Source organism: Vidua chalybeata, chromosome 33 (genome assembly GCF_026979565.1).
Source record: "Vidua chalybeata isolate OUT-0048 chromosome 33, bVidCha1 merged haplotype, whole genome shotgun sequence".
NCBI classification, from domain to species: domain Eukaryota; kingdom Metazoa; phylum Chordata; class Aves; order Passeriformes; family Viduidae; genus Vidua; species Vidua chalybeata.
This window is the reverse complement of record NC_071562.1, coordinates 1-25,769: the sequence shown is the minus strand read 5'-3', so window position 1 is coordinate 25,769 and position 25,769 is coordinate 1. Positions and strand designations below refer to the sequence as shown.

Genomic DNA, 25,769 nt, shown 5'->3' with positions numbered 1-25,769 from the left:
GTGGCCATCTCATGAGTCCCTGAGAGAGGAGGAGAGGCTCTCTGATAGTGACAGATGTGGGAGACATGATGGTTGATGATGTTCTGGAGGTGCTAAACTCCATCATAGTAAAGAAGCCTCTCTCAAAAGAAATTAAATGCCTAAAATACCACAAAATTAATATCATCCTCAGTTCCTTTTGTCAGGTTCTCAGTTTTCCTGGTAAGCTGCCTTGTCCTTCTCTGCTTACATCCTGCATTGATTTTCTCTGAATGTAGCCAAGCCTTCAGCATCCCAGATGGGCTTTCTGGAGTAACAAATAGACCTGAGGAATGAAAATTATTGAATGGATTGTAGCATTGGCTTGGGGATAAATAATGTAGTGAGTTGGAGAGGGATTAAAACTGGCTTTTGTAAATAAGCTTCTCATGGATGTTGACTTGGGGACATGGTGAGACAAAGGTCACTGCAGTGTCTCTGCAGCCTGGTGTGCCACTTGAGAGATGAAATATCAGAGTGTTTCTGGGTATCTTTGGTGTCTCTGTTTCTTCTGCTCAGACCTTTGTGGGATTAAACTCTCTAAACTGCTGCAGTTCCCAGACGTCAAGCCCAGTATCAGAAGAAAAAATAAATCAAGTGCCTCGTATTGAATCCTGAGCACCCGGCTCCTGCTGCACCCGGGGCTGTGGTAACTCTCCACAGTGCCTGCCTTGAAACGGGGGAGAAGGGTTTGCTGAGAAAGTGAAAACGTTGTGCCCACTCTACAAAAGGACAACCCTTCTTCTTCCTGCCCTGTGGTTATTTTTTTTCCTGGTGTGTTTGCTGCGGCGGCGCTGCAAGGCAGAGCAGCCCTCGCTGGAGGGAGGTGGGAGGGCGGAGCACTTGCTGGAGGAGGTCTTTGCCACGGGAGCTTTTTGCTGCCTCCTGCAGCAGCAGCAGCAGATACATCAGCAGATGCTGCAGCAGTGCCTCCATCAGAGGCACTGTATTTCCCTCTCGAGCCCTCCTGTGACCCCTCCTCCCCTGGCACATCACTGGCCTCAACCTTCTCTTCCATCACTTCGAGACCTCCCAGGGGGCCCAGGCACCTCATGGGAGGGCCACACTGTGCCCCGTGTGTGACAGGCACCCCTCCTGTCCTCGTGGTTCCCGTGCACGAGAGAGATGAGGTTTGGTATGTGTTCAGCAGGCAGCTGGCTCAGCTCTGGGCACAAGGCTGAGCCACGTGTGCCATCATCATCACTGTCACCTTGGCTGCCAGCGAGGGTGGGTGGCAGTCACAGGGACCTGCTCTGGCACTGCCAGCCAGGGCCCTGCCTGTCCCCATGGGCTCACCTGGCCCTCCTTCCCTCTTGCTGCAGGAGCTGCAGGAGAAGCCAAACGGATTTGGCAGGTGGTGTGAGGAGTGAGCCCAGCCCAGCCTCACGGGCTGCCTCTGGTTTGAACAGCAGAGTTCAGAGCACTCAGCACCAGATGATCAGTTGGGAGAACATAAATCCCAGTGCCACAGGAGAGCCCTGGCTCAGGGAAAAGGGCCAGTTGTGAGCACTGTCCAGCCCAATGTCCAAATAGAATGGTGCTTTCACATCTCTAATCAAGGGTTACTTAGTGGGGAGCCCCTTCCTTGTGAGTCTTTGCTCTCTGCTAGCTGTGGATTGAATCACGGGAGGAGGGATTGGCATCATTTTAAAAACGTTTTCATTCTATTTGCTGAGGGCAACAAATTACAGAGAATACCTCTCAGCACTGTGACAAAAGAGTGGCTCTAAAACCCTTTTCAGCCAAACAATTGTTTGAGTTGAAGGCCTGATGGATGGTGCTTAAAGATGTGGTTATTGCAGCAAGGTTGGCATTAAAAATCACAGGGTGCAAGAAAGTTCTCCCCACACTGTGGGCGTGTGTCTCCCTGTAATCCTGGTGTGAGGAGCCCTTACCACCCTGAGTGCACCCAGTGAGCTCTGTGGCATCAGCCACAGGAGAGCAGTAGCACAGCAAGCACCAGTGGGTCGCTTCTCTCTTGCTAAATAAGAAACTGCAATGGGATCAGCCCTTTTGGGGTGGCATCTCTGCCTGTGGCAGGAGGGCCGGATGATCCAGCTCCAGATGATCTTTAAGGTCCATTCCAAGCCAAACCATTCAATAATTCTTTCCCTGCCCCTGTTCAAGTGGGGTTCAAGTCCAGCAGAAGGCAGTGCTGCTGCTTTGGGACCTGTGAGGAGCCTGGGCAGGAACACACCTGCTGTTGGGATGTATTAGAACAGTGTGGCTTTGGGGCTTTCCCAGGAATGCCTTTGCTGCCAGCAGCAGTGCTGGGTGTTGAATGGGGGACAGGTTTACCTTTGGCAAGCTTGAAAGCATTTCAGATGGCTTCTGTCCCTGCTCCACTGCAGCACAGAACAAAATCAGTGTTGGAGAAGATGTTGTACTTAGACATCGCCTTTTGACAGGTCGATTTCCAGGATGTTTATTAACATAGCTTGGAATGTCACAGACGGGTTTGTCAGATAAACTAACCAACTGAAGTTCTTACATGAGACTTCCTTGGTTTTGTTGAGGTGCTTTGAACTCTTCATTCAGTCTCTCAACAATTCATCCCTTTCTGGAAGAGCCTCTGTGAGGTCTGTGGCTGGGGGATCAGGCCTGCTCCCTGTGTGTCTGGGTGCCCTGGGAGGCAGAAGGGACCAGCAGTGCCAATTGTTTGCTCATGCTGGAAGGACAAAACTCCTCTCTTAGGGTTTCCTCTGCAATCCCAGAATAGGAGGACATCTCTGTCCTTGTCAGCCCTCTGGGCAAAGATCAAACATAACAGCAGCAATGAAACCAGGCTGGCACACCAGGGCTGGTCACTCACAGGCAGAGGCAGCCCAGCTCCTTCAGCCCAAGCTGGGCAGTGCCTGGGAGAGGTGGTCCATGGCACTGGGCATGGTGCATCACTCCAGGGGTTCGTCCTGCATCCCATCCCCTGCAGAGCTTATGCTTAAGGGACACTTTATGAACATGGACAGCAGACAGTGATTTTATAAAAGAGTTTTGTCTATTATTATTTGCAGTAGGTAACAGAGCCCCTGCTGTCACTGGTTACCTGAGAAATCGAGAAGCAGTGGCCAGGCCGGTGCTTCTTTGAGGAGCTGCTGCACTCAACAGGCAGCTGTGGCTTCCCAGCAGTACAGTGGGAGGAAGAGCTGCCCAGGGAATGGATTTGTAAAGCATTTCATCCAGCATCACGGGAGTTTGTACTTGGGATGTGCACACAGGTGTCTGAGCTTCCTCCCTGCCCGAAGTGGGGAATGCTGGGGCTGCTGGGGCAGCTGCTGGGGGAGCTTCCAGGCCTGGTGCTGTGAAACCTCTCCACCAGCTATCAAGAGGAGGTGACATAAAGCATATTAATGACATTTTCCAGTGGCACTTAACTGGGAGGAGCAGTGAGTGCCAGACAGTGAACTAATGCAAAAAGCTATAGCTGAGTGAAAAAGGGACAGAAAGAAATAAAATGAGATTCAGGCTCTGGGCCTCTTCTTCCTGTGTCTGCTACATGTCTTCCTTTTCTGTGTAAAAATGTTCTGTTTTGAAGTAACAAACAATCTGGAGAGTGGTAGGACTTGCCTTTGTAGGAAAGAAAGGAAAAAAAAAAAAACCAGAGGCAGGCTTTGCTACTTCCTTGCTCAGCGGCTCTAACCAGAGTCTGGGGTCAGGGTGTGAGCTGAGCCCCCCAGATGGGCCTGGCTCCTCTGTTTTCCTCCGAGCACCCTGGTGTGGGACATCCCATCCACCCAGGCACAGCTGGAGTCAGGCACAGTGTCCCCTGTGTGTCACCAGCACAGGATGCCCTGGCCTCAGCCAGTTCCCCAGCATGGCAGTGGTGGCTCCTGGAGCTGGGAATGCAGCTGTGGGGAGCTCTGCTGCTCCCTGGGATTTGTCTCCTGGTAGTTTTTAGTCATTATTTTATTAATGGAGAAGGTGCGGTGCCATCAGATAAGTTATTATGGATGCTCTGGCAGTGTGATTATTTCAGTTCTGCAGCACTGCCGATGTGTTTTGCTAGAATATTCACATATTGATTCCAGATTCCTTTGTTGCCTGTACTAGAAAGAAAGTCCCTTTTCTCTCACTCCCTGTGTGGAGAGAAACAAAGAGTAAAGGAAGGTAGATGTTATCTGAGGCTTGCTCACATACCGAGGTAATTTTTGAGAGCTGCAGAGCCGCTTACTGACTCATAACTGGGGCTTGTTTTCAATCCCTTGATAGATTTTTGAATTCTCTAACAATGCCAAACAAGGTTGCTCACTTGGGGACAAGCTAGGGATTTGCCTCAGCGAGCTGGATCACCTTTGTTCTGCTTGCCCCAGCCTTCCCAGGGGAGATTGCTCTGCCACGGGGACAGGGTGGTGCTGCAGGGGAAGAGTCTTGTGTCCCTCTTGGGCTCCGCTTGATTGGCAGTCAGTGGCTGGCAGCTTTGTCCAAGGGGTGAGGATGGGATGGGATGGGATGGGATGGGATGGGATGGGATGGGATGGGATGGGATGGGATGGGGAAGGCACTGCCAGAAGTGCAGTGAGTTACTGCACAACCTTGGCGGGAGGTTTGCAGGTCAGTGTGTGATGTACAACTTCCCAGCCTGTAGCTGTGCCATGAGTTGGGGCTCAGCCCTGTCCCCATGCTGGAACACAAACCCACTTGTGGAATGTGGAATGATGTGCTGGAAAGGAGCTGGGCAGGATGAAACCTTTCTCCTTTAGTGAGGAAACACAGCTGGTCATTTGGTTGGTCTAGAAGAAGAGAGATGGGGTTCTTTGGACGTCACTGCATGCTGCATATTCCACACAGCAGCCCTCTGCTTTTAGTAATGTGGTGCACAACGTACCTGATCCTCCCTCAGTTGTGAGCCTGGTGGAAGCATGTCCTGTTTTCCATTTGTTTATTAATTTATCATCGTGTTTTTAGCCTCTGCAAAGCTTGATATTGGTATAGAGCCTGGGAAACGTGCACAGAGTGGAGTAACAGATAGTTGTGATTTGGTTACAAGGCAATAATTTAAGTGGACAGGTTTAGCTGATAACATAAAGCACATGAGAGAAATCGCTTCGGTTTATAAATGTCAGCAGAGCCCCTGCGAGGGAGTTGCTGCCTGGTGCTGCTGCTCCAGCCAATATATTATAAGGAGATATAAACAGATGTCTGAAAAAATCTGGCTGACCAAGATTAAAAGAATGGGGCTATAAATTAAAGTCTTCCTTGGCGTCTCTTTAAGCAACTTTATGGACAGAGTGCATCCAAATGAAGGAGTGCTAAAGCTCAGAGGGACCTCCAGGTGCTTTGGGCTGCAGAGGCAGCACCAAGGGGTGGGGACAGCTTGTGGGGACAGCAGTGTCAGTCAGAGCTGGCATGGGAGACCAAAGCCTGTCCTGGTGCTTCTGCAGCTGATAAAGGGATTAAATCAGGAACAGGAATAACACCATCCCTGCAGTGTCGCCACAGGATCAGTGTCTCCTGCTTGGAAAATAAATGCTGTCGCTCTGCTTTGACATTTATTCCCAATAAAGACCTTGTCATTTGTGCAGTGACAAGGGTTTTATCCTCTGGGTACTTTACCCATTGGACGCTATCTTTTTGGCTGCAAAGCAGCTGAGTGACCGAGGGGCACGTGGGTGACACGTTCCCAGCAGAGGCACTGGGAGCTCTGCTCAAACCCTGTGGCTTTCTCTCAATCCATCACCCCAAGGCAATGCAATAACACCTATTCCAACTGAGAGCGGGTTCTGATTGGATATTAGGGAGGAATTCTTCCCTGTTGGGCAGGCCCTGGCACAGGGTGCCCAGAGCAGCTGTGGCTGTCCCTGGATCCCTGGCAGTGCCCAAGGCCAGGCTGGACACTGGGGCTGGAGCAGCCTGGGACAGTGGGAGGTGTCCCTGCCATGGCAGGGGTGGCACTGGATTAGCTTTAAGGTTCCTTTCCACCCAAACCATTTGGGGATTCTGTGATCTTATTTTTAACTGATTTTAATTTATTTTAGTTGTAGTTAAAAAAATCCCAAGAGTGAGATATTTTTTAAGGGGTCCAAACCATTTGTGGGGGCAGGAGTTTGCCGCTTCCCCCTCCACAGCTGGGGCCCTTCTGGTAGGTTTGTGGAGGAGATTTCACAGCTATTTCTGCTCACTTGTAGTTGATTTAGAGCTGAGAAATTAACTAGAATGGAAAATCTTTTTCCCTTTATGAGGAGCAAGGAATGAGGTCTGGCAGCTGTAGGATTTGCAGCTCTCAGGGAAGAGGGACCATTCAGTAACACATCTATGCAGTGCGTACCTGTGGATACAAATCTTGTATTTGTCTGAGGTGTCAAGGAGAAAAAATGTTAAAAAATGCCTTAAATAAAAACGTGGTTTTTGTATTTTTAATTGAGTTTCATTTCCCAAATGCACCTTAATGCAAACAATAAGTAAAAAATTAATTTCTCTCGGGAAAAAGCTATTAGCAGAATGATTCTGTTTTAGCAGCATGTGAAGCTATGTAATTGCTTACACATGTATTGCTCCAGTGTGTGCTCCCAGTTGTTGAATAGTATCAAATTATAGGAATCAAAGAGAATCAACTATTTTTAAGGGAAATGTCTAGAAGCTACATACTGAAACATGATTAAAATTCAGGATTTCCATCTTACTCGTCTAAATCAGCAATTTTAATCACATTATGCAAGTCAACCCACCCTCAAACACACTGTTGACTTCAAAATACCCCAAACTAAATAAGACAGAAGACCTTCCTTGAACAGCTGTAACATTTTTAAGTGTCAATGTCAATCTTTTTGTTGAAAACAGAGATGTTTTTCATGGTTTATTTATTAAAGCAGTGCATTTGTCCTGCTGTGCCATGAACCTGGGCTGCTGTGCCGAGAAGGGAGGGAAATCCCTGGAGCACCAAGAGCTGCTTAAACACATCGAGGCTGCAAGTTTTGCTCTGGGGTTCACATGCTCTTGGTTAAATCTTGTTTAGTGTGCAGAGCAGGAGCAGGAAGGGTTTGTGTCTTGGCTGATGCAGACACTGTGATTTGGCTGTGTTGGATGTGCAGCTCATGAGCACCATGCCTGGGTTTGGTTTTATTTCCTTCTTGCTTATGTGACAGATGAGTGATGCCGTGGCTGACTCTCACAATTCAAAGGCAAATATCCTGTATATCTGTTAGGAGAAGTTTTACAGATTTATAGTTGTGTTTTATCCCCCTTGTGCTGTTATCAGGGGTGCCTGGGTTTGGGACATTTGGGAGGGTCGGCTCCTTACTGTGGCAGCACCTGACCTCCAGTCAAGGTGTCAGGAAGTGATCTCCAGCACTGGGCAGAGCAGGAGGAGTCGATGGACAGAACTTTGGGGGAGATAAAGGGTTAAAAGGTGAAACCTCCACTGTGTGGATGAGCACATGGTGGGGAAAATCCTCTGCTCCCAACACTGTAATATTTTCTCTCTTCAGTCTTCTGTTGTATTTTTGATAAGGTTTAATAAACCTCTTAAATTTTTTGGAAGCAAGTAGTGTTTCTCACACTGAGAACAGGAATGGGAGGGCTGAGCCCCCCAGCCCTCCACCCTTCTGGAGCCTGCTCCCGTGCTTTCCTTTTGGGTGATTCCCTCAGAGGAATTCCGTCCACCTCCTTCCTCTCCCCTGGCAGGCGGGAGGCTGATGTGGCTGGATGCAGCTGGAGCTCAGCTGTGCTCCCTGTCAGGGGCCATTCCCGGCTGTGTGACAGCCCAGAGCTGCTGCAGTCACTGCTGGGGCTGTGACCTGGCCTGCCCAGCGCTGGTGATGCGGCCAGGAAAGCTTTGGGCTTTGGGGGGAGACAGCCAGCTGGGCCCTGGCTCTGCCCCTGAGCGCCTCGGTGTCTGCAGATGAGGGGATTGTCCTGCTGATCCCCTCCTGCCTCTTGCTCAGCACGCGATGGCATTTCATCCTACAGCAGCTTGGCCTGGAAAGGACCTTAAAGCTCATCTCGTTCCACCTCCCTGCTGTGGGCAGGGACATCTCCCACTCCACCACGCTCTCATTGGCTGTGTTTTCCTTGCTGGCAGAGCCCTGTCCCGGTGTTGCCTGAACGGTGTTGCCCTTTTCATGGAGATCCTACAAACTCCTCTCTGACCAGCATGTCCCAGCTCCACCACCAGCAAGGAGCACAGATTGGTGATGGCACAAAATTCCTGCAGAGCCCAACTTCCCAGTGTGGGAGGATGCTCCCATAGATAGACAGTGATTAAAGGTCCTATGTATCACAAGTTTAAGGAGCAGGAGGAGGTTGGGACATGTCCATGGAAAGCACTTCAAGTGTGGAGGAGGCACATCTAGCCTGTCCTCCCCTAAAATGGGGAGATAATCACACCTGTCCTCTCACATATCCAACCAATGCAACTTCCAGTGGGCGGGACTGATGGAGAGAAAGAGAGTCTGCCAGAAATGCAAACCTTGTTTTCATAGGAAATCCTCCAAGATGGATTTTCCTGCATTTTCTAAATGCATTTATACCTACTGGATGACTACAGGCTTTGAAATGTTTCTGTCTGAATTGTCACAAACATCCCAGTCTTACATAAGAAGCACCAGGTCCTTTGATCAGGGAAATGTCTCTTTGGTCTTGAACAGGGAGGGATCAATCCAGTTGTTCCTGAGACCAGAGCTTTTTGTCTGCAAGTACATGTATTTATTCTACAAAATAATTACCCTTGTCTTCCCTTTGGTAGGAGATGCTTCCTGTCTCCTGCAAGCTGTTACTCTATCCCAGGTATATGTTTAGGTAAAAGGAAGAGAGAAAGGAAAGGCTGAATAAGGAATCCTCAGGAGGGAGGAGGGTGAGCAGCTATGGTCTGTCTGTCCATCTGTGAGCAGCTCTGTGGCTGTTCAGCTGCAGCCTTGCTGTCCTGGGCAGGCAGAATTCCTGCACTGAGAGAAGAAGAAATGCCATCAAGAAGTAGTAACCAAATATTGCCTCCTCTTCACCCCAGTGCTGGGCTGGCCACTGAGATGTGTTTGTGCTGAACTGCTGAAAACCACTCTGAATTTCCAATCTTTTCTGAATTTAAAACCAAAGCTTAATGTATTCTGTGTATTTTTGTTGGCAGATAGCAGTGATCATAAATTCCTTTTAATACAGTATTTCGACACCAGCGCAGCCTTGATGTGCAGCGTACCCGGCTGTACTCTGCGGGATGCTTTGATTTCCCTTTGGCAGCTTCATTTTATTCTGTCTGCCCCAACCAGCAACAATTCCCCTTTTTCCACGTAGCCTCCAAATCCATTCCTGGTGTGAAGTTTTAGTGCTCTCCTAGGAGCTGGGCCAGAAGAGAGGAAGGAACCAGTGTCTGCTGGGCTCAGGGTTCCACCTCCACTGTGGATCAGAGCCAGCCTGGCAGTACAGGGACACCTTTGGTGGCTCGGGTGGCATTTCTGGGAGGAAAAAGCAGCACCTTAGGGGTGCTGCTGGATGGGAGGGGCGTCAGTGGTGAATATCCCACTCCTCAAAGTATGGGATGAAGCTTTTCTCCCCTTCTCCCAGGGAGGAGCCTGTGCCTTTAGCTCCCAGTTCCTCCCAAAGCTGGAGTAATGCAGCGCTCTGAAATAACGTGACCTTTGTTTGTAGGTCAGGCGGTTCCTGCAGGGTCACACGTGCGGCTGAACCTGCAGACAGGAGAGAAAGAAGCCAAGCTCCCGGACAGAGAAAATGGGGAAAGTGACAGGAGGGAAGAGAGAAGAAGGAAGAGGTAGACATGCAAGGCATTGGGTTGGGTGGGCTGTGGCATTCATGACTTTTGTTAAGAGGCCGGGGTCCCTGGTGCACTCAGTTACTGCCTCTTCCTGGGACTCAGCTGCTGGGTTAGGAGCTCAGCAGTGCTGAAAGCAGAGCCCTGTCCTTTGTGATCCCTTTGGGATGGCAGTGGAGGTGCCCTTAGTGCACTTTCAGTGGCATCTTCATGGCTTCTCAGGCGTCGAAACTGGAACAAAATTGATAACATGGCTACTTTGAATAACATTTAGTCCTTTGAAATAACTGCAGCAACTGGTCTGAAAGTGCTTTCTGAGCCTCCCCCTTGGGATCAGCTGTGAGGGGCTGAGGGCTGGCCTGAGCCCGGTGCTGTGTCCTGCTGGGAGCAGCCCCACAGCCTCAGCTGCACACCAGGCACTGCCAGAGGCCCTGGAGATCACACCTGCCCTGCAGCCAGCTTTGTAAAGGTGCTTTAAAGGTCAGCTGGGGATGACTTTCCCCTTGGAAACCTTGGTTTAGTTCCTACGGGGAATTTCTCCCCTTAAGTAGGTGGGATTACCAACTGCAATCTGTGATGGGGATACTTGGGGAGTGTGGGGATTTGAGGGCAGCTGCCCCGCAGGGGCTGAGCTTGGGGCCCTGTTGGGTTCATGGCCCCCAGCAACAGCAGCAGCCACAGGCCCAAAGCCCCCCGCCCCCTGCCCAGCACAGCCTGCCCTGCCCCTCCAGCTGTCAGCCGAGTGGGGGACAGGGGCCAGTGGCCGCTGCCAGCAGCAGGAATGGGGGCAGGGTGAGGATGCCCTGGCTTGGCTTTTGTCTCTTGATCAGTGCGGGCACAGGGCAGTGCAAGGCGGGCTGGCAAGCGAAGCCCGGAGCCTTTGGAGGCTCCAAGCCTTAAACATCAGCCCCTGCAGCAGCCCAGATCCGGGTCCCGCAGTTCCCAAGGCTGCCATGGCCTTCAGAGCATGAAGGTGGATTTGGCATGCCTGTGGCCCGATGCCGCCTCCCGGTCCAGGAGTCCCCGTGGCTCCAGCAGCAAGGGTGGCTGAAGGCTTCCTGCCTGCTTTGGGCCATTGCTGCAGGGGCCACTGCTGTCAGAGCCCCCTCTCTGCTGCTGACAGCTCTGCTCCTGGGGACACTGCTCTGGCCCAGCCCAGGAAGAGCAGCAGTGCCCAGTGCCAGGAGTGGTGTCGGTGGGACCCCCTGTGCACAGGGAGCCCCAGCCCCGGGGTGGCCGTGCCAGCCCCGCCAGGGACCTCCAGCCCCGGCAACCCAGAACAAGTGGAAAGCACAAGTGTGCAAACGCCGCCTGGGCCCAAAGGCATTGCAAAGAGAACTGAGATTTGAAAAAGAAACAGTATTTTTTTCCCAAAGATAGGCAAAAGCTAGGATTTACAGAAGATGTTTTATTTGGACAATCCTTATAAAAACAACAGTCTACAGAACATGTTTACATGGCAGCCTATAGAGTAACAATCTACAGAACATCTTTACATGGGTGCTTATAGACTAACAAACTTCCAAACATATGTACATGGGTACCTATAGTCTAACAAACTTCCAAACATATTTACATGGGAGCCTATAGACTAATAAACTTGCTAACATATTTACACGGGAGCCTATAGCGTTACAAACGTTAAAACATATTTACAGAAAACCTCTAAACATAAAACGTAATTACAAAGGGGTCATATCTGAGTCCCTCATCTCCCTCAGTCCTGGAGGAAAGGATGCAGCAGCGCTGGACTCTGCTGCCAGCAGTGGCTCAGGTGGGCTGGGCGTGGGAAGCATCTGCTTCTCTTGCTCGTGGGGCTCCATCTTCATCCGAGGACCATGGGCTCCTCCTCATCCTTCTCATCAACCTCCATTTCCTCGATGTCGTCCTCCACGTCCACCTCCATGTCCTCGGCAGTGTCTTCTGTGTCCACCTCCATCATTTCTTCTCCATGCACCACCATGTCCACTTCCATCTCCTCCAGGGTGTCTCTGACCGTCTGCAAGAGGCAGCACAATCTCACGCTGGGCTTGCTGTCCCACCCCATCCATTCCCACATGGCTGCAGCCTGCCCAAGCAGGGTGCCCCCCTCCCTGGAATGGCACTGTACCTCCACTGGGGCAGCAGTGCCCATCCTGCCGGGATTGGCTTCAGAGCAGGCGTCGGGAAAAGCCCAGGCAGCAGCAGCAGCTCGGCACTGACGGGCAGAGCGAAGGGCGAGGGAGAACTGGCCGCTGGCAGCAGGTGAAGTGTCTGCTGTGCTCGTTTCCAGGACCTGGACCTTCCTCCTGCAACACGCTGGGAGCTGTGATGTCACAGAAGTTTCAGGGCCACTCCAGACGGAGAGATGGGGATCATGGAATGATCAAATCCTTGAATGCTTTGGCTTGCAAGGGCCCCTAAGGATCATCTGCTTTCAACCTGAGCAACTTCCCACCACACCAGGTTGCTCTGGACCCTGTCCAAGCTGGCCTTGGATCTTCCTGGCGATGGGGCATCCACAGCCTCTCTGCACTGCTCCCTGTGTCAGGGACAACCACCCTCCCAGGAAAGAACTTCTTCCCATCATCAAATCTATTCCAGCTCTTGCAGTTTGATCCCATTCCCCCTTGTCCTGTGACTACAGTTCCTGAGAAAGAGTCCTCTCCCACTTCCCTGTAGTTCAGGCAGTTCCTGCAGGGTCCCAGGTGCGGCTGACCCTGCAGACAGGAGGGAGAGAAGCCAAGCTCCCAGAGAGAGAAAATGGGGAAAGTGACAGGAGGGAAGAGAGGGGAAAGGTAGACGTGGGCCCATGGCCCCCAGCAGCAGCAGCCACAGGCCCAAAGCCCCCCGCCCCCTGCCCAGCACAGCCTGCCCTGCCCCTCCAGCTGTCAGCCGAGTGGGGGACAGGGGCCAGTGGCCGCTGCCAGCAGCAGGAATGGGGGCAGGGTGAGGATGCCCTGGCTTGGCTTTCGTCTCTTGATCAGTGCGGGCACAGGGCAGTGCAAGGCGGGCTGGCAAGCGAAGCCCGGAGCCTTTGGAGGCTCCAAGCCTTAAACATCAGCCCCTGCAGCAGCCCAGATCCGGGTCCCGCAGTTCCCAAGGCTGCCATGGCCTTCAGAGCATGAAGGTGGATTTGGCATGCCTGTGGCCCGATGCCGCCTCCCGGTCCAGGAGTCCCCGTGGCTCCAGCAGCAAGGGTGGCTGAAGGCTTCCTGCCTGCTTTGGGCCATTGCTGCAGGGGCCACTGCTGTCAGAGCCCCCTCTCTGCTGCTGACAGCTCTGCTCCTGGGGACACTGCTCTGGCCCAGCCCAGGAAGAGCAGCAGTGCCCAGTGCCAGGAGTGGTGTCGGTGGGACCCCCTGTGCACAGGGAGCCCCAGCCCCGGGGTGGCCGTGCCAGCCCCGCCAGGGACCTCCAGCCCCGGCAACCCAGAACAAGTGGAAAGCACAAGTGTGCAAACGCCGCCTGGGCCCAAAGGCATTGCAAAGAGAACTGAGATTTGAAAAAGAAACAGTATTTTTTTCCCAAAGATAGGCAAAAGCTAGGATTTACAGAAGATGTTTTATTTGGACAATCCTTATAAAAACAACAGTCTACAGAACATGTTTACATGGCAGCCTATAGAGTAACAATCTACAGAACATCTTTACATGGGTGCTTATAGACTAACAAACTTCCAAACATATGTACATGGGTACCTATAGTCTAACAAACTTCCAAACATATTTACATGGGAGCCTATAGACTAATAAACTTGCTAACATATTTACACGGGAGCCTATAGCGTTACAAACGTTAAAACATATTTACAGAAAACCTCTAAACATAAAACGTAATTACAAAGGGGTCATATCTGAGTCCCTCATCTCCCTCAGTCCTGGAGGAAAGGATGCAGCAGCGCTGGACTCTGCTGCCAGCAGTGGCTCAGGTGGGCTGGGCGTGGGAAGCATCTGCTTCTCTTGCTCGTGGGGCTCCATCTTCATCCGAGGACCATGGGCTCCTCCTCATCCTTCTCATCAACCTCCATTTCCTCGATGTCGTCCTCCACGTCCACCTCCATGTCCTCGGCAGTGTCTTCTGTGTCCACCTCCATCATTTCTTCTCCATGCACCACCATGTCCACTTCCATCTCCTCCAGGGTGTCTCTGACCGTCTGCAAGAGGCAGCACAATCTCACGCTGGGCTTGCTGTCCCACCCCATCCATTCCCACATGGCTGCAGCCTGCCCAAGCAGGGTGCCCCCCTCCCTGGAATGGCACTGTACCTCCACTGGGGCAGCAGTGCCCATCCAGCCGGGATTGGCTTCAGAGCAGGCGTCGGGAAAAGCCCAGGCAGCAGCAGCAGCTCGGCACTGACGGGCAGAGCGAAGGGCGAGGGAGAACTGGCCGCTGGCAGCAGGTGAAGTGTCTGCTGTGCTCGTTTCCAGGACCTGGACCTTCCTCCTGCAACACGCTGGGAGCTGTGATGTCACAGAAGTTTCAGGGCCACTCCAGACGGAGAGATGGGGATCATGGAATGATCAAATCCTTGAATGCTTTGGCTTGCAAGGGCCCCTAAGGATCATCTGCTTTCAACCTGAGCAACTTCCCACCACACCAGGTTGCTCTGGACCCTGTCCAAGCTGGCCTTGGATCTTCCTGGCGATGGGGCATCCACAGCCTCTCTGCACTGCTCCCTGTGTCAGGGACAACCACCCTCCCAGGAAAGAACTTCTTCCCATCATCAAATCTATTCCAGCTCTTGCAGTTTGATCCCATTCTCCCTTGTCCTGTGACTACAGTTCCTGAGAAAGAGTCCTCTCCCACTTCCCTGTAGTTCAGGCAGTTCCTGCAGGGTCCCAGGTGCGGCTGACCCTGCAGACAGGAGGGAGAGAAGCCAAGCTCCCAGAGAGAGAAAATGGGGAAAGTGACAGGAGGGAAGAGAGGGGAAAGGTAGACGTGGGCCCATGGCCCCCAGCAGCAGCAGCCACAGGCCCAAAGCCCCCCGCCCCCTGCCCAGCACAGCCTGCCCTGCCCCTCCAGCTGTCAGCCGAGTGGGGGACAGGGGCCAGTGGCCGCTGCCAGCAGCAGGAATGGGGGCAGGGTGAGGATGCCCTGGCTTGGCTTTCGTCTCTTGATCAGTGCGGGCACAGGGCAGTGCAAGGCGGGCTGGCAAGCGAAGCCCGGAGCCTTTGGAGGCTCCAAGCCTTAAACATCAGCCCCTGCAGCAGCCCAGATCCGGGTCCCGCAGTTCCCAAGGCTGCCATGGCCTTCAGAGCATGAAGGTGGATTTGGCATGCCTGTGGCCCGATGCCGCCTCCCGGTCCAGGAGTCCCCGTGGCTCCAGCAGCAAGGGTGGCTGAAGGCTTCCTGCCTGCTTTGGGCCATTGCTGCAGGGGCCACTGCTGTCAGAGCCCCCTCTCTGCTGCTGACAGCTCTGCTCCTGGGGACACTGCTCTGGCCCAGCCCAGGAAGAGCAGCAGTGCCCAGTGCCAGGAGTGGTGTCGGTGGGACCCCCTGTGCACAGGGAGCCCCAGCCCCGGGGTGGCCGTGCCAGCCCCGCCAGGGACCTCCAGCCCCGGCAACCCAGAACAAGTGGAAAGCACAAGTGTGCAAACGCCGCCTGGGCCCAAAGGCATTGCAAAGAGAACTGAGATTTGAAAAAGAAACAGTATTTTTTTCCCAAAGATAGGCAAAAGCTAGGATTTACAGAAGATGTTTTATTTGGACAATCCTTATAAAAACAACAGTCTACAGAACATGTTTACATGGCAGCCTATAGAGTAACAATCTACAGAACATCTTTACATGGGTGCTTATAGACTAACAAACTTCCAAACATATGTACATGGGTACCTATAGTCTAACAAACTTCCAAACATATTTACATGGGAGCCTATAGACTAATAAACTTGCTAACATATTTACACGGGAGCCTATAGCGTTACAAACGTTAAAACATATTTACAGAAAACCTCTAAACATAAAACGTAATTACAAAGGGGTCATATCTGAGTCCCTCATCTCCCTCAGTCCTGGAGGAAAGGATGCAGCAGCGCTGGACTCTGCTGCCAGCAGTGGCTCAGGTGGGCTGGGCGTGGGAAGCATCTGCTTCTCTTGCTCGTGGGGCTCCATCTTCATCCGAGGACCATGGGCTCCTCCTCATCCTTCTCATCAACCTCCATTTCCTCGATGTCGTCCTCCACGTCCACCTCCATGTCCTCGGCAGTGTCTTCTGTGTCCACCTCCATCATTTCTTCTCCATGCACCACCATGTCCACTTCCATCTCCTCCAGGGTGTCTCTGACCGTCTGCAAGAGGCAGCACAATCTCACGCTGGGCTTGCTGTCCCACCCCATCCATTCCCACATGGCTGCAGCCTGCCCAAGCAGGGTGCCCCCCTCCCTGGAATGGCACTGTACCTCCACTGGGGCAGCAGTGCCCATCCAGCCGGGATTGGCTTCAGAGCAGGCGTCGGGAAAAGCCCAGGCAGCAGCAGCAGCTCGGCACTGACGGGCAGAGCGAAGGGCGAGGGAGAACTGGCCGCTGGCAGCAGGTGAAGTGTCTGCTGTGCTCGTTTCCAGGACCTGGACCTTCCTCCTGCAACACGCTGGGAGCTGTGATGTCACAGAAGTTTCAGGGCCACTCCAGACGGAGAGATGGGGATCATGGAATGATCAAATCCTTGAATGCTTTGGCTTGCAAGGGCCCCTAAGGATCATCTGCTTTCAACCTGAGCAACTTCCCACCACACCAGGTTGCTCTGGACCCTGTCCAAGCTGGCCTTGGATCTTCCTGGCGATGGGGCATCCACAGCCTCTCTGCACTGCTCCCTGTGTCAGGGACAACCACCCTCCCAGGAAAGAACTTCTTCCCATCATCAAATCTATTCCAGCTCTTGCAGTTTGATCCCATTCTCCCTTGTCCTGTGACTACAGTTCCTGAGAAAGAGTCCTCTCCCACTTCCCTGTAGTTCAGGCAGTTCCTGCAGGGTCCCAGGTGCGGCTGACCCTGCAGACAGGAGGGAGAGAAGCCAAGCTCCCAGAGAGAGAAAATGGGGAAAGTGACAGGAGGGAAGAGAGGGGAAAGGTAGACGTGGGCCCATGGCCCCCAGCAGCAGCAGCCACAGGCCCAAAGCCCCCCGCCCCCTGCCCAGCACAGCCTGCCCTGCCCCTCCAGCTGTCAGCCGAGTGGGGGACAGGGGCCAGTGGCCGCTGCCAGCAGCAGGAATGGGGGCAGGGTGAGGATGCCCTGGCTTGGCTTTCGTCTCTTGATCAGTGCGGGCACAGGGCAGTGCAAGGCGGGCTGGCAAGCGAAGCCCGGAGCCTTTGGAGGCTCCAAGCCTTAAACATCAGCCCCTGCAGCAGCCCAGATCCGGGTCCCGCAGTTCCCAAGGCTGCCATGGCCTTCAGAGCATGAAGGTGGATTTGGCATGCCTGTGGCCCGATGCCGCCTCCCGGTCCAGGAGTCCCCGTGGCTCCAGCAGCAAGGGTGGCTGAAGGCTTCCTGCCTGCTTTGGGCCATTGCTGCAGGGGCCACTGCTGTCAGAGCCCCCTCTCTGCTGCTGACAGCTCTGCTCCTGGGGACACTGCTCTGGCCCAGCCCAGGAAGAGCAGCAGTGCCCAGTGCCAGGAGTGGTGTCGGTGGGACCCCCTGTGCACAGGGAGCCCCAGCCCCGGGGTGGCCGTGCCAGCCCCGCCAGGGACCTCCAGCCCCGGCAACCCAGAACAAGTGGAAAGCACAAGTGTGCAAACGCCGCCTGGGCCCAAAGGCATTGCAAAGAGAACTGAGATTTGAAAAAGAAACAGTATTTTTTTCCCAAAGATAGGCAAAAGCTAGGATTTACAGAAGATGTTTTATTTGGACAATCCTTATAAAAACAACAGTCTACAGAACATGTTTACATGGCAGCCTATAGAGTAACAATCTACAGAACATCTTTACATGGGTGCTTATAGACTAACAAACTTCCAAACATATGTACATGGGTACCTATAGTCTAACAAACTTCCAAACATATTTACATGGGAGCCTATAGACTAATAAACTTGCTAACATATTTACACGGGAGCCTATAGCGTTACAAACGTTAAAACATATTTACAGAAAACCTCTAAACATAAAACGTAATTACAAAGGGGTCATATCTGAGTCCCTCATCTCCCTCAGTCCTGGAGGAAAGGATGCAGCAGCGCTGGACTCTGCTGCCAGCAGTGGCTCAGGTGGGCTGGGCGTGGGAAGCATCTGCTTCTCTTGCTCGTGGGGCTCCATCTTCATCCGAGGACCATGGGCTCCTCCTCATCCTTCTCATCAACCTCCATTTCCTCGATGTCGTCCTCCACGTCCACCTCCATGTCCTCGGCAGTGTCTTCTGTGTCCACCTCCATCATTTCTTCTCCATGCACCACCATGTCCACTTCCATCTCCTCCAGGGTGTCTCTGACCGTCTGCAAGAGGCAGCACAATCTCACGCTGGGCTTGCTGTCCCACCCCATCCATTCCCACATGGCTGCAGCCTGCCCAAGCAGGGTGCCCCCCTCCCTGGAATGGCACTGTACCTCCACTGGGGCAGCAGTGCCCATCCAGCCGGGATTGGCTTCAGAGCAGGCGTCGGGAAAAGCCCAGGCAGCAGCAGCAGCTCGGCACTGACGGGCAGAGCGAAGGGCGAGGGAGAACTGGCCGCTGGCAGCAGGTGAAGTGTCTGCTGTGCTCGTTTCCAGGACCTGGACCTTCCTCCTGCAACACGCTGGGAGCTGTGATGTCACAGAAGTTTCAGGGCCACTCCAGACGGAGAGATGGGGATCATGGAATGATCAAATCCTTGAATGCTTTGGCTTGCAAGGGCCCCTAAGGATCATCTGCTTTCAACCTGAGCAACTTCCCACCACACCAGGTTGCTCTGGACCCTGTCCAAGCTGGCCTTGGATCTTCCTGGCGATGGGGCATCCACAGCCTCTCTGCACTGCTCCCTGTGTCAGGGACAACCACCCTCCCAGGAAAGAACTTCTTCCCATCATCAAATCTATTCCAGCTCTTGCAGTTTGATCCCATTCTCCCTTGTCCTGTGACTACAGTTCCTGAGAAAGAGTCCTCTCCCACTTCCCTGTAGTTCAGGCAGTTCCTGCAGGGTCCCAGGTGCGGCTGACCCTGCAGACAGGAGGGAGAGAAGCCAAGCTCCCAGAGAGAGAAAATGGGGAAAGTGACAGGAGGGAAGAGAGGGGAAAGGTAGACGTGGGCCCATGGCCCCCAGCAGCAGCAGCCACAGGCCCAAAGCCCCCCGCCCCCTGCCCAGCACAGCCTGCCCTGCCCCTCCAGCTGTCAGCCGAGTGGGGGACAGGGGCCAGTGGCCGCTGCCAGCAGCAGGAATGGGGGCAGGGTGAGGATGCCCTGGCTTGGCTTTTGTCTCTTGATCAGTGCGGGCACAGGGCAGTGCAAGGCGGGCTGGCAAGCGAAGCCCGGAGCCTTTGGAGGCTCCAAGCCTTAAACATCAGCCCCTGCAGCAGCCCAGATCCGGGTCCCGCAGTTCCCAAGGCTGCCATGGCCTTCAGAGCATGAAGGTGGATTTGGCATGCCTGTGGCCCGATGCCGCCTCCCGGTCCAGGAGTCCCCGTGGCTCCAGCAGCAAGGGTGGCTGAAGGCTTCCTGCCTGCTTTGGGCCATTGCTGCAGGGGCCACTGCTGTCAGAGCCCCCTCTCTGCTGCTGACAGCTCTGCTCCTGGGGACACTGCTCTGGCCCAGCCCAGGAAGAGCAGCAGTGCCCAGTGCCAGGAGTGGTGTCGGTGGGACCCCCTGTGCACAGGGAGCCCCAGCCCCGGGGTGGCCGTGCCAGCCCCGCCAGGGACCTCCAGCCCCGGCAACCCAGAACAAGTGGAAAGCACAAGTGTGCAAACGCCGCCTGGGCCCAAAGGCATTGCAAAGAGAACTGAGATTTGAAAAAGAAACAGTATTTTTTTCCCAAAGATAGGCAAAAGCTAGGATTTACAGAAGATGTTTTATTTGGACAATCCTTATAAAAACAACAGTCTACAGAACATGTTTACATGGCAGCCTATAGAGTAACAATCTACAGAACATCTTTACATGGGTGCTTATAGACTAACAAACTTCCAAACATATGTACATGGGTACCTATAGTCTAACAAACTTCCAAACATATTTACATGGGAGCCTATAGACTAATAAACTTGCTAACATATTTACACGGGAGCCTATAGCGTTACAAACGTTAAAACATATTTACAGAAAACCTCTAAACATAAAACGTAATTACAAAGGGGTCATATCTGAGTCCCTCATCTCCCTCAGTCCTGGAGGAAAGGATGCAGCAGCGCTGGACTCTGCTGCCAGCAGTGGCTCAGGTGGGCTGGGCGTGGGAAGCATCTGCTTCTCTTGCTCGTGGGGCTCCATCTTCATCCGAGGACCATGGGCTCCTCCTCATCCTTCTCATCAACCTCCATTTCCTCGATGTCGTCCTCCACGTCCACCTCCATGTCCTCGGCAGTGTCTTCTGTGTCCACCTCCATCATTTCTTCTCCATGCACCACCATGTCCACTTCCATCTCCTCCAGGGTGTCTCTGACCGTCTGCAAGAGGCAGCACAATCTCACGCTGGGCTTGCTGTCCCACCCCATCCATTCCCACATGGCTGCAGCCTGCCCAAGCAGGGTGCCCCCCTCCCTGGAATGGCACTGTACCTCCACTGGGGCAGCAGTGCCCATCCAGCCGGGATTGGCTTCAGAGCAGGCGTCGGGAAAAGCCCAGGCAGCAGCAGCAGCTCGGCACTGACGGGCAGAGCGAAGGGCGAGGGAGAACTGGCCGCTGGCAGCAGGTGAAGTGTCTGCTGTGCTCGTTTCCAGGACCTGGACCTTCCTCCTGCAACACGCTGGGAGCTGTGATGTCACAGAAGTTTCAGGGCCACTCCAGACGGAGAGATGGGGATCATGGAATGATCAAATCCTTGAATGCTTTGGCTTGCAAGGGCCCCTAAGGATCATCTGCTTTCAACCTGAGCAACTTCCCACCACACCAGGTTGCTCTGGACCCTGTCCAAGCTGGCCTTGGATGTTCCTGGCGATGGGGCATCCACAGCCTCTCTGCACTGCTCCCTGTGTCAGGGACAACCACCCTCCCAGGAAAGAACTTCTTCCCATCATCAAATCTATTCCAGCTCTTGCAGTTTGATCCCATTCCCCCTTGTCCTGTGACTACAGTTCCTGAGAAAGAGTCCTCTCCCACTTCCCTGTAGTTCAGGCAGTTCCTGCAGGGTCCCAGGTGCGGCTGACCCTGCAGACAGGAGAGAGAGAAGCCAAGCTCCCAGAGAGAGAAAATGGGGAAAGTGACAGGAGGGAAGAGAGGGAAAAGGTAGACGTGGGCCCATGGCCCCAGCAGCAGCAGCCACAGGCCCAAAGCCCCCGCCCCCTGCCCAGCACAGCCTGCCCTGCCCCTCCAGCTGTCAGCCGAGTGGGGGACAGGGGCCAGTGGCCGCTGCCAGCAGCAGGAATGGGGGCAGGGTGAGGATGCCCTGGCTTGGCTTTCGTCTCTTGATCAGTGCGGGCACAGGGCAGTGCAAGGCGGGCTGGCAAGCGAAGCCCGGAGCCTTTGGAGGCTCCAAGCCTTAAACATCAGCCCCTGCAGCAGCCCAGATCCGGGTCCCGCAGTTCCCAAGGCTGCCATGGCCTTCAGAGCATGAAGGTGGATTTGGCATGCCTGTGGCCCGATGCCGCCTCCCGGTCCAGGAGTCCCCGTGGCTCCAGCAGCAAGGGTGGCTGAAGGCTTCCTGCCTGCTTTGGGCCATTGCTGCAGGGGCCACTGCTGTCAGAGCCCCCTCTCTGCTGCTGACAGCTCTGCTCCTGGGGACACTGCTCTGGCCCAGCCCAGGAAGAGCAGCAGTGCCCAGTGCCAGGAGTGGTGTCGGTGGGACCCCCTGTGCACAGGGAGCCCCAGCCCCGGGGTGGCCGTGCCAGCCCCGCCAGGGACCTCCAGCCCCGGCAACCCAGAACAAGTGGAAAGCACAAGTGTGCAAACGCCGCCTGGGCCCAAAGGCATTGCAAAGAGAACTGAGATTTGAAAAAGAAACAGTATTTTTTTCCCAAAGATAGGCAAAAGCTAGGATTTACAGAAGATGTTTTATTTGGACAATCCTTATAAAAACAACAGTCTACAGAACATGTTTACATGGCAGCCTATAGAGTAACAATCTACAGAACATGTTTACATGGGTGCTTATAGACTAACAAACTTGCTAACATATTTACATGGGAGCCTATAGACTAACAAACTTGCTAACATATTTACACGGGAGCCTATAGCGTTACAAACGTTAAAACATATTTACAGAAAACCTCTAAACATAAAACGTAATTACAAAGGGGTCATATCTGAGTCCCTCATCTCCCTCAGTCCTGGAGGAAAGGATGCAGCAGCGCTGGACTCTGCTGCCAGCAGTGGCTCAGGTGGGCTGGGCGTGGGAAGCATCTGCTTCTCTTGCTCGTGGGGCTCCATCTTCATCCGAGGACCATGGGCTCCTCCTCATCCTTCTCATCAACCTCCATTTCCTCGATGTCGTCCTCCACGTCCACCTCCATGTCCTCGGCAGTGTCTTCTGTGTCCACCTCCATCATTTCTTCTCCATGCACCACCATGTCCACTTCCATCTCCTCCAGGGTGTCTCTGACCGTCTGCAAGAGGCAGCACAATCTCACGCTGGGCTTGCTGTCCCACCCCATCCATTCCCACATGGCTGCAGCCTGCCCAAGCAGGGTGCCCCCCTCCCTGGAATGGCACTGTACCTCCACTGGGGCAGCAGTGCCCATCCTGCCGGGATTGGCTTCAGAGCAGGCGTCAGGAAAAGCCCAGGCAGCAGCAACAGCTCGGCACTGACGGGCAGAGCGAAGGGCGAGGGAGAACTGGCCGCTGGCAGCAGGTGAAGTGTCTGCTGTGCTCGTTTCCAGGACCTGGACCTTCCTCCTGCAACACGCTGGGAGCTGTGATGTCACAGAAGTTTCAGGGCCACTCCAGACGGAGAGATGGGGATCATGGAATGATCAAATCCTTGAATGCTTTGGCTTGCAAGGGCCCCTAAGGATCATCTGCTTTCAACCTGAGCAACTTCCCACCACACCAGGTTGCTCTGGACCCTGTCCAAGCTGGCCTTGGATGTTCCTGGCGATGGGGCATCCACAGCCTCTCTGCACTGCTCCCTGTGTCAGGGACAACCACCCTCCCAGGAAAGAACTTCTTCCCATCATCAAATTTATTCCAGCTCTTGCAGTTTGATCCCATTCCCCCTTGTCCTGTGACTACAGTTCCTGAGAAAGAGTCCTCTCCCACTTCCCTGTAGTTCAGGCAGTTCCTGCAGGGTCCCAGGTGCGGCTGACCCTGCAGACAGGAGAGAGAGAAGCCAAGCTCCCAGAGAGAGAAAATGGGGAAAGTGACAGGAGGGAAGAGAGGGGAAAGTAGACGTGGGCCCATGGCCCCCAGCAGCAGCAGCCACAGGCCCAAAGCCCCCGCCCCCTGCCCAGCACAGCCTGCCCTGCCCCTCCAGCTGTCAGCCGAGTGGGGGACAGGGGCCAGTGGCCGCTGCCAGCAGCAGGAATGGGGGGCAGCGTGAGGATGCCCTGGCTTGGCTTTCGTCTCTTGATCAGTGCGGGCACAGGGCAGTGCAAGGCGGGCTGGCAAGCGAAGCCCGGAGCCTTTGGAGGCTCCAAGCCTTAAACATCAGCCCCTGCAGCAGCCCAGATCCGGGTCCCGCAGTTCCCAAGGCTGCCATGGCCTTCAGAGCATGAAGGTGGATTTGGCATGCCTGTGGCCCGATGCCGCCTCCCGGTCCAGGAGTCCCCGTGGCTCCAGCAGCAAGGGTGGCTGAAGGCTTCCTGCCTGCTTTGGGCCATTGCTGCAGGGGCCACTGCTGTCAGAGCCCCCTCTCTGCTGCTGACAGCTCTGCTCCTGGGGACACTGCTCTGGCCCAGCCCAGGAAGAGCAGCAGTGCCCAGTGCCAGGAGTGGTGTCGGTGGGACCCGCTGTGCACAGGGAGCCCCAGCCCCGGGGTGGCCGTGCCAGCCCCGCCAGGGACCTCCAGCCCCGGCAACCCAGAACAAGTGGAAAGCACAAGTGTGCAAACGCCGCCTGGGCCCAAAGGCATTGCAAAGAGAACTGAGATTTGAAAAAGAAACAGTATTTTTTTCCCAAAGATAGGCAAAAGCTAGGATTTACAGAAGATGTTTTATTTGGACAATCCTTATAAAAACAACAGTCTACAGAACATGTTTACATGGCAGCCTATAGAGTAACAATCTACAGAACATCTTTACATGGGTGCTTATAGACTAACAAACTTCCAAACATATGTACATGGGTACCTATAGTCTAACAAACTTCCAAACATATTTACATGGGAGCCTATAGACTAATAAACTTGCTAACATATTTACACGGGAGCCTATAGCGTTACAAACGTTAAAACATATTTACAGAAAACCTCTAAACATAAAACGTAATTACAAAGGGGTCATATCTGAGTCCCTCATCTCCCTCAGTCCTGGAGGAAAGGATGCAGCAGCGCTGGACTCTGCTGCCAGCAGTGGCTCAGGTGGGCTGGGCGTGGGAAGCATCTGCTTCTCTTGCTCGTGGGGCTCCATCTTCATCCGAGGACCATGGGCTCCTCCTCATCCTTCTCATCAACCTCCATTTCCTCGATGTCGTCCTCCACGTCCACCTCCATGTCCTCGGCAGTGTCTTCTGTGTCCACCTCCATCATTTCTTCTCCATGCACCACCATGTCCACTTCCATCTCCTCCAGGGTGTCTCTGACCGTCTGCAAGAGGCAGCACAATCTCACGCTGGGCTTGCTGTCCCACCCATCCATTCCCACATGGCTGCAGCCTGCCCAAGCAGGGTGCCCCCCTCCCTGGAATGGCACTGTACCTCCACTGGGGCAGCAGTGCCCATCCAGCCGGGATTGGCTTCAGAGCAGGCGTCGGGAAAAGCCCAGGCAGCAGCAGCAGCTCGGCACTGACGGGCAGAGCGAAGGGCGAGGGAGAACTGGCCGCTGGCAGCAGGTGAAGTGTCTGCTGTGCTCGTTTCCAGGACCTGGACCTTCCTCCTGCAACACGCTGGGAGCTGTGATGTCACAGAAGTTTCAGGGCCACTCCAGACGGAGAGATGGGGATCATGGAATGATCAAATCCTTGAATGCTTTGGCTTGCAAGGGCCCCTAAGGATCATCTGCTTTCAACCTGAGCAACTTCCCACCACACCAGGTTGCTCTGGACCCTGTCCAAGCTGGCCTTGGATCTTCCTGGCGATGGGGCATCCACAGCCTCTCTGCACTGCTCCCTGTGTCAGGGACACCACCCTCCCAGGAAAGAACTTCTTCCCATCATCAAATCTATTCCAGCTCTTGCAGTTTGATCCCATTCCCCTTGTCCTGTGACTACAGTTCCTGAGAAAGAGTCCTCTCCCACTTCCCTGTAGTTCAGGCAGTTCCTGCAGGGTCCCAGGTGCGGCTGACCCTGCAGACAGGAGGGAGAGAAGCCAAGCTCCCAGAGAGAGAAAATGGGGAAAGTGACAGGAGGAAGAGAGGGGAAAGGTAGACGTGGGCCCATGGCCCCCAGCAGCAGCAGCCACAGGCCCAAAGCCCCCCGCCCCCTGCCCAGCACAGCCTGCCCTGCCCCTCCAGCTGTCAGCCGAGTGGGGGACAGGGCCAGTGGCCGCTGCCAGCAGCAGGAATGGGGGCAGGGTGAGGATGCCCTGGCTTGGCTTTCGTCTCTTGATCAGTGCGGGCACAGGGCAGTGCAAGGCGGGCTGGCAAGCGAAGCCCGGAGCCTTTGGAGGCTCCAAGCCTTAAACATCAGCCCCTGCAGCAGCCCAGATCCGGGTCCCGCAGTTCCCAAGGCTGCCATGGCCTTCAGAGCATGAAGGTGGATTTGGCATGCCTGTGGCCCGATGCCGCCTCCCGGTCCAGGAGTCCCCGTGGCTCCAGCAGCAAGGGTGGCTGAAGGCTTCCTGCCTGCTTTGGGCCATTGCTGCAGGGGCCACTGCTGTCAGAGCCCCCTCTCTGCTGCTGACAGCTCTGCTCCTGGGGCACTGCTCTGGCCCAG

General features: G+C 54.2%; 5 long non-coding RNA genes across 5 annotated transcripts; all 5 read right to left on the bottom strand.

The window, feature by feature from the left end:
* Nucleotides 1-13,236: 13,236 nt before the first annotated feature.
* Nucleotides 13,237-14,122, bottom strand: LOC128802064 (uncharacterized). The gene is made up of 2 exons (XR_008435302.1): nt 13,959-14,122; nt 13,237-13,847 (listed from the first exon to the last, which is right to left on the bottom strand). It is a non-coding gene; the product is annotated as an uncharacterized LOC128802064 (long non-coding RNA).
* Nucleotides 14,123-15,372: 1,250 nt separating this feature from the next.
* On the bottom strand, nt 15,373-16,258 carry LOC128802065 (uncharacterized). Its single transcript, XR_008435303.1, has 2 exons — nt 16,095-16,258; nt 15,373-15,983 (listed from the first exon to the last, which is right to left on the bottom strand). It is a non-coding gene; the product is annotated as an uncharacterized LOC128802065 (long non-coding RNA).
* A 1,250-nt stretch (nt 16,259-17,508) lies between these two features.
* Nucleotides 17,509-18,394, bottom strand: LOC128802063 (uncharacterized). The gene is made up of 2 exons (XR_008435301.1): nt 18,231-18,394; nt 17,509-18,119 (listed from the first exon to the last, which is right to left on the bottom strand). It is a non-coding gene; the product is annotated as an uncharacterized LOC128802063 (long non-coding RNA).
* Nucleotides 18,395-19,644: 1,250 nt separating this feature from the next.
* On the bottom strand, nt 19,645-20,530 carry LOC128802066 (uncharacterized). The gene is made up of 2 exons (XR_008435304.1): nt 20,367-20,530; nt 19,645-20,255 (listed from the first exon to the last, which is right to left on the bottom strand). It is a non-coding gene; the product is annotated as an uncharacterized LOC128802066 (long non-coding RNA).
* Nucleotides 20,531-23,873: 3,343 nt separating this feature from the next.
* LOC128802067 (uncharacterized) lies at nt 23,874-24,758 on the bottom strand. The gene is made up of 2 exons (XR_008435305.1): nt 24,595-24,758; nt 23,874-24,484 (listed from the first exon to the last, which is right to left on the bottom strand). It is a non-coding gene; the product is annotated as an uncharacterized LOC128802067 (long non-coding RNA).
* Nucleotides 24,759-25,769: the final 1,011 nt, after the last annotated feature.